Below are 14,532 nucleotides of genomic sequence, written 5' to 3'. Positions count from 1 at the left end.
TCCTCAGCCTGGGCCAGAGAGCTCGAAGAGCCAGGTCTTCAGGCCCCAGCGGAATGAACGGAGGTCGGGGGCAGTCCTCAGCTCCACTGGCAGCTGGTTCCAGAGGGCAGGCGCCCCCACCGAGAAGGCCCTATCCCTGGGTGTTACCCGCCGGCAATCTCTTACCGGTGGGACCCTGAGAAGACCCTCCCTGTGGGAGCGCACTGGACGAAGGGAACTTGATGCTGGCAGCAGGTGTTCCCTCAAATACCCCGGACCCAAGCCATGTAGGGCTTTATAGGTAATGACCAGCAAAAATAGGTTTAGGAAATTGGAAAATAAGTTGCAGATTTATTTATTTTTTTATCCCAACTTTATTATTTTTATAAATAACTCCGGGTGGCCAACAAACTTGATACTCTTTCTTCCAACAACCCCATTGGGTTAGTTGAGCTGAGACAGAACATTACTCTTTCAGATATTGTCCATATGAAAATCTAATGCCTTCCCACTATATTCATCTCTTTGCAAAAAATAAATTAATTCATTGACAAACAGCTGTTGCAGATCCCAAATGAGTTGCTCAAATTATATTTAAAGCTGTCCTGTTGTGGTTCTGTTTTCATTGGAGTGAATCCAAATGAAACTTTCCCTTTGCCACATAATTTGTAGATTTTATGACAAGCTCAGATTCATTTTTTTCCACTGTGTTCCCTTACACAGTAATACAAGGCTGTGTCTTCAGCTTTAAGTCCGTTCATGTCTAGATAAACCAGGTTTCTGGAACTATCTTTGGAGATTGTGAATCGACCTTTAAAAGAATTGGCATAATGTGTGGTGCCTTTGTTTATCCGTGAGATCCACTCCAGCCCTTTTCCATCTGCCTGGCGGACCCAGTGGATCCAGTAACTATCAATGTTGAACCCAGAGCACGTGCAAGTAAGTCGAAGAGAAACTCCAGGTCTTTTCAGCCCTCCTCCTGATTCAGTTAGTGAAACATCTGCCAGAACATCTGAGAAGAAAGACACAAGAAGTCATCTGAAGAGCTCATGGAGAAATCAAAATGCAACTCACAATATTATGGAACCCAAAGAAGAATACCTTTAAAAATGGAGAGAGTCAAGATGACATTCATCCATATAATCATTGTTATGAAATGGGTTGTAGGAGAAATATATATTAGGTGAATTGCTGATTCCCAAGAGTTCTGGTAACCTCTGGATCTTTGAGTAAGAAGGAGGGAGACATTTAAAGGTTGGGCTGTCTTTCAATTTGCATGTCCTTCTCTATATAAGAAGAGATCAGGTTGTAGTTATGGTGCCAACCATATCTATCAACTTTAACTCTATCCATTCACCATCATCACCATCTTCACCATCACCACCACCATCACCACCACCATCATCATCCACACTAGACCACATTCTTAGCATTACTTAGAGACCCAGTTTAGTATACAAGTTAATATGGTGGCCAGAAGACTGAGAAATCTACTCTGGTCTTAGGCATGAAAATCACCTGGGTCTCAGGTCCCTATCAGTACACTGCCATTCTGAGGGGAGGGGGGGACTGTTACTTGTAAATTGAAGTATTTGATGCTTTTGCTTTACTGTATCTGCATGGGAATTATGGAGGGGGGAAATGGACATCCTAGATGGATTCCTTTCCAGCCAGCATTTGCCTGTTACCAAGGTCGCGGCACCAGGGAATGACTTGTTATCACCTTCTCACCTCAGAGTTCTCACAACACCTTCACGTCAGTGGATTGCCTCCTGATGGACTGGGCCACTGGGGTGGTTTTGAACAACGGGGAATTAGCTTAATGATTCATGCAGGAACTTCAGATTCCACCTGGCTTCTCTGCAATCACTTTCTCTCAGTAAAACACCATTTTGAAATAATGGTTGTTTCAAGGGTCATGATTTCCTGAGAAGATAGCTGAGGCAGGACCTTACACTGAGTGATTTTGGACTAGTTTCTTTTATGGTGCCCCCCCCCCTTATCTTTCAACTTGAACTCTGCCTGTTCACTGTATTTTGTTTCTGTGTCCATAAAAGCGTAATCTTCTCCACAATCTATATCTTTTATTGAGAATTATGTTGAGTAGCAGGAGCTGATGAAATAAATTATGCAACTTGACCCCAGTGATCTAGAACAAGAGCAAAGCTGAGATACCTAGACTCTAGTAGAAGAAAATGACCTTGGTTATTTGTTAATATAAGCATTATACAAAGAGCTAGTTGCTTTATAATCGGGGTGTCAAACTGCCGGTCTGCAGGCTGGATGTGTCATGCCAAAACCATGCCGGCAATGTAAAAATATGTGCAATTCACCATGACACATCATGTGACATTGCGAGTTTGACAATCCTGCTTTATAAGAATTCCCCCTGTTAAACTAATTTCTGAGCTGTCATGAGTGTTAGGTGAATTGGGCTGTGAGATAAAATTATTCTTTCAGACACTGTCCATATGCAAATCCAGTTCATTCTCACTATATTGCTAAAAATAATAGCAACTAAACAGCTGTGAGAGATCCCAAATGAATTGCTCATGATATATTTAAAGCTGTGCTCTTGTGATTCTGTTTTCATTGGAGTGAATCCAAATGAAACTTTCCATTTGCAACATAAACTGTAAGTTTCAGAACAAGTTCAAATTCATTTTTCTCCACTGTGCTCCCTTGCACAATAATACATGGCAGTGTCTTCAGCTTTCAGTCCATTCATGTCTAGATAAACCAGGTTCCTGGAACTATCTTTGGAGATTGTGAATCGACCTTTAAAAGAATTGGCATAATATGTGTTGCCTTTATTTATCCGTGAGATCCACTCCAGCCCTTTTCCATCTGCCTGGCGGACCCATTCGATCCAGTAACTATCAATGTTGAACCCAGAGCACGTGCAAGTGAGTCGAAGAGAAACTCCAGGCCTTTTCAGCCCTCCTCCTGATTCAGTTAGTGAAACATCTGCCAGAACATCTGAAAAGAAAGACAGAAGAAGAAATCTGAAGAGCTCGTGGAGAAATCAAAATGCAACTCACAATATTACGGAAGCCAAAGAAGAATACCTTTAAAAATGGAGAGAGTCAAGATGACATTCATCCATAGAATCATTGTTATGAAATGGGTTGTAGGAGAAATATATATTAGGTGAATTGCTGATTCCCAAGAGTTCTGGTAACCTCTGGATCTTTGAGTAAGAAGGAGGGAGACATTTAAAGGTTGGGCTGTCTTTCAATTTGCATGTCCTTCTCTATATAAGAAGAGATCAGGTTGTAGTTATGGTGCCAACCATATCTATCAACTTTAACTCTATCCATTCACCATCATCACCATCTTCACCATCACCACCACCATCACCACCACCATCATCATCCACACTAGACCACATTCTTAGCATTACTTAGAGACCCAGTTTAGTATACAAGTTAATATGGTGGCCAGAAGACTGAGAAATCTACTCTGGTCTTAGGCATGAAAATCACCTGGGTCTCAGGTCCCTATCAGTACACTGCCATTCTGAGGGGAGGGGGGGGACTGTTACTTGTAAATTGAAGTATTTGATGCTTTTGCTTTACTGTATCTGCATGGGAATTATGGAGGGGGGAAATGGACATCCTAGATGGATTCCTTTCCAGCCAGCATTTGCCTGTTACCAAGGTCGCGGCACCAGGGAATGACTTGTTATCACCTTCTCACCTCAGAGTTCTCACAACACCTTCATGCTAGTAGATTGCCTCCTGATGGACTGGGCCACTGGGGTGGTTTTGAACAACGGGGAATTAGCTTAATGATTCATGCAGGAACTTCAGATTCCACCTGGCTTCTCTGCAATCACTTTCTCTCAGTAAAACACCATTTTGAAATAATGGTTGTTTCAAGGGTCATGATTTCCTGAGAAGATAGCTGAGGCAGGACCTTACACTGAGTGATTTTGGACTAGTTTCAGTTATGGTGCCCCCCCCCATATCTTTCAACTTGAACTCTGCCTGTTCACTGTATTTTGTTTCTGTGTCCATAAAAGCGTAATCTTCTCCACAATCTATATCTTTTATTGAGAATTATGTTGAGTAGCAGGAGCTGATGAAATAAATTATGCAACTTGACCCCAGTGATCTAGAACAAGAGCAAAGCTGAGATACCTAGACTCTAGTAGAAGAAAATGACCTTGGTTATTTGTTAATATAAGCATTATACAAAGAGCTAGTTGCTTTATAATCGGGGTGTCAAACTGCCGGTCTGCAGGCTGGATGTGTCATGCCAAAACCATGCCGGCAATGTAAAAATATGTGCAATTCACCATGACACATCATGTGACATTGCGAGTTTGACAATCCTGCTTTATAAGAATTCCCCCTGTTAAACTAATTTCTGAGCTGTCATGGCTGTTAGGTGAATTGGGCTGTGAGATAAAAATTATTCTTTCAGACACTGTCCATATGCAAATCCAGTTCGGGGAGGAAAGCCATGGCAAATCTAGACAGCACACTAAAAAGCAGAGACATCACCCTGTCAACAAAAGTGCGTATAGTCAAGGCTATGGTCTTCCCAGTTGCAATGTATGGCAGTGAAAGTTGGACCATAAGAAAGGCTGAGCGCCAAAGAATTGAGGCCTTTGAACTATGGTGCTGGAGAAGACTCCTGCGAGTCCCTTGGACCGCAAGGCGATCAAACCGGTCAGTCCTAGAGGAGATCAATCCTGACTGCTCTTTAGAAGGCCAGATCCTGAAGCTAAAACTCAAATACTTTGGCCACCTAATGAGAAGGAAGGACTCACTGGAGAAGAGCCTAATGCTGGGAAAGATCGAGGGCAATAGAAGAAGGGGACGACAGAGAATGAGGTGGCTGGATGGAGTCACTGAAGCAGTAGGTGTGAGCTTAAATGGACTCCAGAAGATGGTAGAAGACAGGAAAGCCTGGAGGAATGTTGTCCATAGGGTCGCGATGGGTCGGACACGACTTCGCAGCTAACAACAACAACAATATTGCTAAAAATAATAGCAACTAAACAGCTGTGACACATCCCAAATGAATTACTCATGATATATTTAAAGCTGTGCTCTTGTGATTCTATTTTCATTGGAGTGAATCCAAATGAAACTTTCCATTTGCAACATAAACTGTAAGTTTCAGAACAAGTTCAAATTCATTTTTCTCTACTGTGCTCCCTTGCACAATAATACATCGCAGTGTCTTCAGCTTTCAGTCCATTCATGTCTAGATAAACCAGGTTCCTGGAACTATCTTTGGAGATTGTGAATCGACCTTTAAAAGAATTGGCATAAAATGTGGTGCCTTTATTTATCTGTGAGATCCACTCCAGCCCTTTTCCATCTGCCTGGCGGACCCAGTGGATCCAGTAACTATCAATATTGAACCCAGAGCATGTGCATGTGAGTCGAAGAGAAACTCCAGGTCTTTTCAGCCCTCCTCCTGATTCAGTTAATGAAACATCTGCCAGAACATCTGAAAACAAAGACACAAGAAGACATCTGAAGAGCTTGTGGAGAAATCGAAATGCAACTCATAATATTACGGAACCCAAAGAAGAATACCTTTAAAAATGGAGAGAGTCAAGATGACATTCATCCATAGTATCATTGTTATTAAATGTTTGGTAGAAATATATGTTAGGTGAATTGCTGATTCTCAAGAGTTCTGGTAATCTCTGGATCTTTGAGTAAGAAGGAGGGAGACATTTAAAGGTTGGGCTGTCTTTCAATTTGCATGTCCTTCTCTATATAAGAAGAGATCAGGTTGTAGTTATGGTGCCTATTCACTAACATCACCATCTTCACCATCACCATCTTCACCACCATCCTCCTCCTCCTTCTCCTCCTTCTCCTCCTCCCCCTCATTATCATCATCATCATTATCATCATCATCATCATCATCCACATCCATTGCATTGCTCTGAGAAAGGTTTGCATCAAGGACATTTTATTTGGACATATTTATTGACAACTTTATGACATTTGGACTTCATCCCCCAGAATTCCTCAGCATGCCTGACTGAGGAATTCTGGGAGTTGGAGTCCACATGTTGTAAAGTTACTAAGGTTGGAGACCCCTGTTTTAGATTGTTCTCATGTGTATGCAACAACAACAAAACAAACAAAGTCCCCAATCGACCATGGTATCTTGCTGTGACGTCTTGAGGGGTTGGGAGTGGGAGGCACCGTTTTACGGTGGTTCTCCTCCTACCTCTCAATCCGTTCACAGATGGTGTTGGAAGGAGGGCAGAGGTCAACCCCTAGGCCCCTTAGTTGTGGGGTACCTCAGGGGTCGGTACTCTCTCCCCTCATTTTCAACATCTATATGAAGACGCTGGGTGAGATCATCCGTGGTTTTGGGGTGAGGTATCATCAATATGCTGATGATACCCAGCTTTTCATCTCCACCCCGAACCAACCCAGCGACGCCCTCGACGTGATGTCCCGTTGCCTGGAAGCGGTACGGATTTGGATGGGGAAGAACAGGCTCCAGCTCAACCCGGCCAAGACTGAGTGGCTTTACGTACCGTTATCTCATTTAGTCCAAGAGGTTCCATCTTTGGTTATGGGAGGAGAGGTGTTACCTCCCGTTGATAGGGCACGCAACTTAGGCGTCCTCCTGGATTCACGACTCAGTTTTGAAGATCATATAGGAGTCGTGGCCAGGGGGGCCAGTTGCGCCCCTATCTGGACTGAGATGCCCTACGTACGGTCACTCACACACTTGTTACCTACCGTATAGACTACTGCAATGCTCTCTACATGGGGCTGCCCTTGAAGACCACCCGGAGGCTCCAGCTGGTGCAGAATGTGGTCGCGTGGGTAGTGATGGGAGCATCCCGATACTCTCATATTACACCCCTCCTGCGTGAGCTGCATTGGTTACCAGTTGTCCTCCGGGTGAGATTTAAGGTGCTGGTACTTACCTTTAAAGCCCTACATGGCCTAGGCCCGGGATATTTGCAGGACCGTCTGCTGCCGGGAACGACTTCCCATCTCCCAGTGCGCTCACACAGAGAGGGCCTCCTCAGGGTGCCGTCGGCTAGACAATGTCGGCTGGCAAACCCCAGGGGGAGGGCCTTCTCTGTGGGAGCACCAGCCCTGTGGAACCAACTGCCCCTTGAACTTCGGATGGCCCCAGATCTCCAGTCCTTTCACTGCGGCCTTAAAACATTCCTTTTCCATCAGGCTGACCTGGACTGACGATGGATTTTTAAAATGTTTTTAATTTTTAACTTATTAATTTTAATTTATTCTATTGGGGCTATTAGTTAAATTCTTTTTAACTTTTGCATTGTTGTATTTCTATTGTTGTTAGCCGCCCTGAGTCCTTCGGGAGATAGGGCGGCATATAAGTCCCAAAAATAAATAAATAAATAAAAGGGCTGCTTGATTTTATACACTTCTGTTTATCATGGCTATGAGGCCAAGGAGGGCAGTACCACCGTGTTTGATTGCTGTCTACCATTTATCACCTTCCAAGGAGCACATGTAGCTTAAGAGATGCTACGGATGTGGGTGACTTTTGCTCCACAGTTATGAGGCCACTGTCATACACCTGTAGACATTTTGTATATGATTAGGTGGATTGTATGTATATAATAATAATAATAAGTTGGAAGGGACCTTGGAGGTCATCTAGTCCAACCCCCTGCTCAGGCAGGAAACCCTATACCATTTCAGGCAAATGGCTGTCCAGTCTCTTCTTAAAAACTTCCAGTGTTGGAGCAACCACAGCTTCTGGAGGCAGGTTGTTCCATTGGTTAGTTGTTCTAACTGTCAGGAAGTTTCTCCTTAGTTCTATGTTGCTTCTCTCCTTGACTAGTTTCCATCCGTTGCTTCTTGTCCTGCTTTCAGGTGCTTTGGAGAATAGCTTGGCTCCCTCTTCTTTGTGGCGGCCCCTGAGATATTGGAACACTGCTATCATGTCACCCCTCACTCTTCTCCAGCACTTGTCCGAGGATGTCTCCGTGGTCATGTGGCCGGCATGACTGGACGCCAAAGGCATACGGAACGCTGTTACCTTCCCACCGTAGTGGTTCCTATTTTTCTACTTGCAGTTTTTACGTGCTTTCGAACTGCTAGGTTGGCAGAAGCTGGGACAAGTAACCAACTTTACTGAAATATAATTTAAGTGTTTGTTCCTAGTTAGATTTATCTACTTTCTTCTAGGAGATTATGATGGCATGAACACAGTTCTTCATCCAGATTTAATTTCACACAATGGTATTTTTGTATGGTCGATTAGGTTGAGAGATGGACTTGTATCTTGAAGAAGAAGAAGAAGGAAGAAGAGAGATTGTTTCCATCCTTACTTTAATAGCCACTATTTTATCAAATTTAGCTTCCACTTCTCAGTCACTCCTGGTGATTAGAGTTGAAAGCTGTTCTTTCTTATTTCTTTTTTGGATCAATGGATTTATAAAATAGCGTAGGAATTGGAAAGAGTATTGTGTCCATTTCTAACACCATCATGAGCATTCTGAATACAAGGAATGGTATATTGCATGAAATATATATTAAAAAGTCCCATTAAATTTGAATGACAAGTTTAAATCACTTTATAGCTCAACTGTCGAAGAAAACAATTTATCCCAGTGATTATATATTGTGACAACAGTGGATTCTAACTGGTCTAATAAGTGAGCACTCTGGGAAATCTTTGGATCTGGTGGCATCTAGCTAACATCCAGCAATATTGAGTATTTCAGTTGGCCATGAAGGGTGTTAACACCCATTGCTGTTTAGAACAATCTATGCTAGGCAATATAGATCAAAGTGACATTTGGAAACACAACAGTTTGTGTGCTGTTCAATTTCACTGTGGGCGCTACAGTAATAAAGACCGCTGTCTCCAACTTTCAGCTGCCTTATCTCTAAAGAAGCAATATCCCGGGAATTATCCCTAGAGATGGCAAATCGATCTCTCAAAGACTGACGTACACTTGATCTACTGCCGTCCGGGTTGCTTTCTCCTATCCATGTAATTCCTTCGTCACCGATCTTGTATGTCCACTGAATCCAGGATGAAAGAAAAGAGGAGATACCGTTGCAGGTTAAAGTTAAAGTTAAAGTTTCTCCAGGAAGTTTAATTTCTGAAGTGGGCTGGGTCAGAATTTTCTGGAGCTCCACAGCTGCAAATCAGATAGTGGGGACAAGATAACAAAATCAGATTAGCATCGCCCCAATTCCTTTAGTAAAATCCATTTTATAGCCATTTTATTCAATTGTACATAGCTGCTCTCATGCCAAGTGGGGCAGAATGACTGCAAAATTACAGAAGATGAAGGGATCACTTTGTCCACATCTGAATCCAGATGTTCCAAATTTTAAAAACTACTGTTTGCCCATAAGACATTAAAGCTTCAAAGCTGATGTCCATCATCCTAGTTTATTAACAATTTATAACTTTGGAACCACCATATAATAGGATGATACATTGGCAAAGTAATACATTCATAGGATTGTTGATATGAGAGACAAAAGAAGAGAAACTACTAGTTGTTGGATACAAACTATGAAATGGAAAGAGTAAGGAAAGAAAATAATTTTTGACATGCCAACATGATTCAAAATGTCAACAATACATTAAACTTATTAATCAATTATTAACTATGGTAGACTCATTCAAAAGCCTCTGGAAAGGGTGCAGAAAAAAGCAACAAAAAGATGATTAGGAGGTTGAAGGCTAAAATATATGAAGAACATTTGCAGGAATAGGGTATATCTAGTCTAGAGAAAAGAAGGACTGGGGTAGACTGATAGCAGTCTTCCAATATTTGAGAAGTTGCCACAAAGAAGAGGAGGTCAACATGTCTTCCAAAGGACTAGAAGGCAAGAAAAGAAACAATGGATGGAAACTAATCAAGGAGAGAAGCAACCTAGAACTAAGGAAAAAATTCCTAACAGTGAGAACCAATCAACCAATGGAATGGCTTGCCTTCAGAAGTTGGTGGTGCCCTACCACTGAAGGCTTTTAAGAAGAGAGTGGACAGCCACTTGTCTGTAATGGTATAGGGTCTCCTGCTTGAGCAGGGGTTGGACTAGAAGACCTCCAAAGTCCCTTTCAACTCTGTAATTCTATTAAAACAGTCAATCATATCCCCCTCATTACAGATGATGGACTGTAGGTAGGCATCATTAGTTAATTCAAGAAATATAAAAATAAGATTTTCCTCAGTCCAGTGAGGACATATGGAAAAATATAATCCTTTCCTCCTTTTCTGGAAAATATATTTCACTAACCAAAGAAGCTGTTCACCAGTATAAAAACTGTTATTAAAATGTTCATGATACTGTATCTATGAGCCAAAAAAAAAATCACAATGTTCTTGGAAGAGAAAACATTCCAAAAAGTGCTCAAGAAAAGATACACAAGACTCATATAAGTTTGATGAAAGAAAGAAGGATTTGCATAGAGTTGCCTATAATAGGGCACAGTTTACCTGACTCATGTTCAGCTGTTTAAACCTCAAATTCCACTGAGCGTTAAAGTATAGTCACTGCTTAAATGTGCAGAGTGGCAAATAAGTCAATGCTGATTTATTTCAATTCTAATTATCTTTTTAGTCTCAAATTCTGCTTACCCCATTCCCACAGGAGTTTAATTTTCATTTTCCTGAAAAAGGGGTCTTTTTGAAAATGTTAGAGAGGAAGGGAAGGAGAGACAGAGAGAGAGACAGAGAGACAGAGACAGAGAGACAGAGACAGACAGAGAGAGAGATGTAAAAAAGATGTCGAGACTCTAGAAAGAGTACAGAGAAGGGCAACAAAGATGATTGGGGGACTGGAGGCTAAATCATATAGGGAACGGTTGCTGGAATTGGGTATGTGCAGTTTAATGAAGAGAAGGACGAGGGGGGATATGATAGCAGTGTTCCAATATCTCAGGGGCTGCCACAAAGAAGAGAGAGTCAAGCTATTCTCCAAAGCACCTGAAGGCAGGACAAGAAGCAACGGATGGAAACTAGTCAAGGAGAGAAGCAACCTAGAACTAAGGAGAAACTTCCTGACAGTTAGAACAATTAATCAGTGGAACAACCTGCCTCCAGAAGTGGTGAATGCTCCAACACTGGAGGTTTTTAAGAAGAGACTGGCCAGCCACTTGTCTGAAATGGTATAGGGTTTCCTGCCTGAGCAGGGGGTTGGACTAGATGACCTCCAAGGTCCCTTCCAACTTATTATTATTATTATTATTATTATTATTATTATTATTATTATTATTATTATTATTATTATTATTATTATTATTATTAAGACAGAGAGAGACAGAGACAGAGAGACAGAGACAGACACAGAGAGACAGAGACAGAGACAGAGAGACAGAGATTATAGGTGTTTTCCAAAAGAATGCATTTTTTTTACATGCAATTAATCTTATACAGTGATTATTGAGCATTATTTCCATGCCTGGAATCATATGAATCTTTTTTTTCCCTCATTGGGTTTATTTTAAACTAGAAATAAGGAGAAATCTTCTGACAGTGAGATCATTCAGTTTGCCTTCAGTTAAAAACAGTTTGCCTTCAGATGTTGTGGGTGCTTCATCACTGGAGGTTTTCAAGAAGAGACATGATCATATGTCCCTGTGACAGTGAAATGGTCATAAATATTGTATATGCCAGCTGCCAAATTTTGGATCGCATCTAGTCATGCTGGCCACATGACCACGGAGACATCCTCGGACAAGTGCTGGCTCTTCGGCTTTGAAATGGAGATGAGCACCGGCCCTTAGAGTTGGAAACGACTAGCACGCATGTGTGGAGGAAACAGTAACTTTAAAAATACAAATCCCAGGCATATTTGTGTAATTGTATAAAATCCTCGAATTCCGGGATAATTATGAAACAGCTGTTTATTGTTTAAAAACAGTAAAACAATAAAATCAACTATTTACAAAACCTAAAAATCGACTGTCCACTACCAGCTGGTCCACTGCCAGCATCATCAGAGTAAGCAACTCCCCACCCCCTAATACTTACTCTGATGACGCTGGCAGTGGACAGTCAATTTTTAGGTTTCGTAAATGGTTGATTTTATTGTTTCATAATTATCCTGGAGTTTGAGGATTTTATACCATTACACACAAACACAAACACATGCATGCAGACACACACACACACACACACACACACACACACACACTGTGTCTGTATCTGTGTCTCTATCTCTGTGTCTGTGTCTCTGTGTGCACCCATACTCATCTCATGCAAGTGTCTCTGGGTAGCTTACAAGACTAAAACAAGCAACTCCACCAGCATCTCTTGACACCCAAGCAAAATTTTGGCCCCACTCACCAACAACAACAGAACTCATCCACCCTGAACCAAGTGGCAACACATTTATTCCAGAAGTACGACATTAAGATAGTGTGCCAACCTCCTCTCCCCTGCAAAGCCCATGGCGTAGATACTCCCACAAGGTTTCAACCATCTCAGACTAATTTGTACTTCCCAAACAGCAACTGGATAAAGTTCTTTTAGTCATCATGTTTGCCCACTACTACATTATCAAACATTGTGTGGTAAAGCATTAGGGTTAGAGTTAAACCTTTTAAAAATGTGTCCATCGAGCAAAAAAAAAAAACTTTCCACTTTAGCTTGTATTATATGCCTATGCAGCATAATTTTACAGAAGGAAGGAAGGAAGGAAGGAAGGAAGGAAGGAAGGAAGGAAGGAAGGAAGGAAGGAAGGAAGGAAGGAAGGAAGGAAGGAAGGAAGGAAGAAGAAAGAAAGAAAGAAAGAAAGAAAGAAAGAAAGAAAGAAAGAAAGAAAGAAAGAAAGAAAGAAAGAAAGAAAGAAAGAAAGAAAGAAAGATGCATATTTACACAATTCTAATTAGGTCTCTCTGGGCTATTAAGATTTCCTTCAAAACTCATTTGTGGCTTAGGGAAGTATGACTAAAAATATAGCAGACCTGTAAAGAACCCATTGTTATGCAGCACCATGAATGGAACCATAACATTTAAGCAAAATCTATATATTTTCTCCTTTTTTGCAGGTTACAGGGCACAGTTGGCTGTAGCCCTCTATTTTCTTCCATCTTGCACAGTGCCTTGTGTTTTGAACTGCTTTCTTATATGTGTGTGTTTTATTTTCTTTAAATCTCAGAAAAAGGTTATTGTTGATGGAAAGGTGGAATTCTGTGCAATAGAGCTTGGAAAAATTGCCTTTTATTCTGTGAGTACACTTCATCTTCAGCGCCTGAACAGTATTTCTTTGAAAGCCTTATTGGTAAGATCATGTACTGTCCAGATTTCTATTGCATATTTAACTTGACTATTACATTTGCAGGGTCTCCTGCTTGGGTGGGGGAGATGGACTAGATGACCTACAAGGTCCCTTCCAACTTCATTATTCTATTCTATTTGTCTGTCCAGGGTGTTGATATGAGGCATTGAACCATACATACATTTTTCTAGTTCTTGATATCTGATCATGTCTATCTTGTTAAGATACAGGAAATCACAAATGCAGAACAATTCAGGAAAACCATTTATTTATTAATCTTGTCAACTCTGGATATGTTTTGATTAGTTTTGATTAATTGTGTTAGGGTTTGGGGAGGAACTGTGCAATGTTTAAGCATTCTAATTGACTTTCTACTGCAGATATTTTATTTTAGTCATTCTAAGCTGCCAGAAGTCTCACAACTGTGACTAAATAGACTAATTTCACACAACACCTTAACAATACTACCCTCAAAAAAAATCCTTTCCTGATGTTAAAGCACATCAAAGTTGTATGTGTTGTGTAAACACATCTACTCTTATTTTCCTAACCTGACTTAGTTTATGTCTTTAACACAGTCACTTACCAACCTATGAAGGTTTGACCAAGATCTGGAAAACTTTGTAACATTAATGCTGACAACCCTTCTTTTCCTAAGGAGATCTCTTCCAGACTCTGACCCCCTCAAAGAGCTTTTAATTTAAAAACTGATCTTAGTAGTACAATGAAGGCAGCAAAAAAACCCACAAAAAACAATCCTGACGCTTTTTAATGCCACCTTCTTTGCCTCTGTCAAAACATGTTTCCATATCCATCAAGATAGACATCAGAAATATAGAAGCAAAATGCAAGAGTTTATAATACTGGCTGTCCCAGAAGGAAAGTTTTCCCCATAATTATAACTTGCCTGGAATACTGCATCCACTTTTGGTCGTCATGATGTAAAAAAGATGTTGAGACTCTAGAAAGAGTGCAGAGAAGGGCAACAAAGATGATTGGGGGACTGGTGGCTAAAACATATAGGGAACAGTTGCTGGAATTGGGTATGTGTAGTTTAACGAAGAGAAGGGTGAGGGTTGACATGATAGCAGTGTTCCAATATCTCAGGGGCTGCCACAAAGAAGACGGAGTCAAGCTATTCTCCAAAGCACCTGAAAGCAGGACAAGAAGCAACAGATGGAAACTAGTCAAGGAGAGGAGCAACCTAGAACTAAGGAGAAACTTCCTGACAGTTAGAACAATTAACCAGTGGAACAACCTGCCTCCAGAAGTGGTGAATGCTCCAACACTGGAGGTTTTTAAGAAGAGACTGGCCAGCCATTTGCCTGAA

The sequence above is a fragment of the Vipera berus genome (assembly GCF_964194415.1).
Source record: "Vipera berus genome assembly, chromosome: W".
NCBI lineage: Eukaryota > Metazoa > Chordata > Lepidosauria > Squamata > Viperidae > Vipera > Vipera berus.
Note: the sequence above shows the minus strand (reverse complement) of the source record.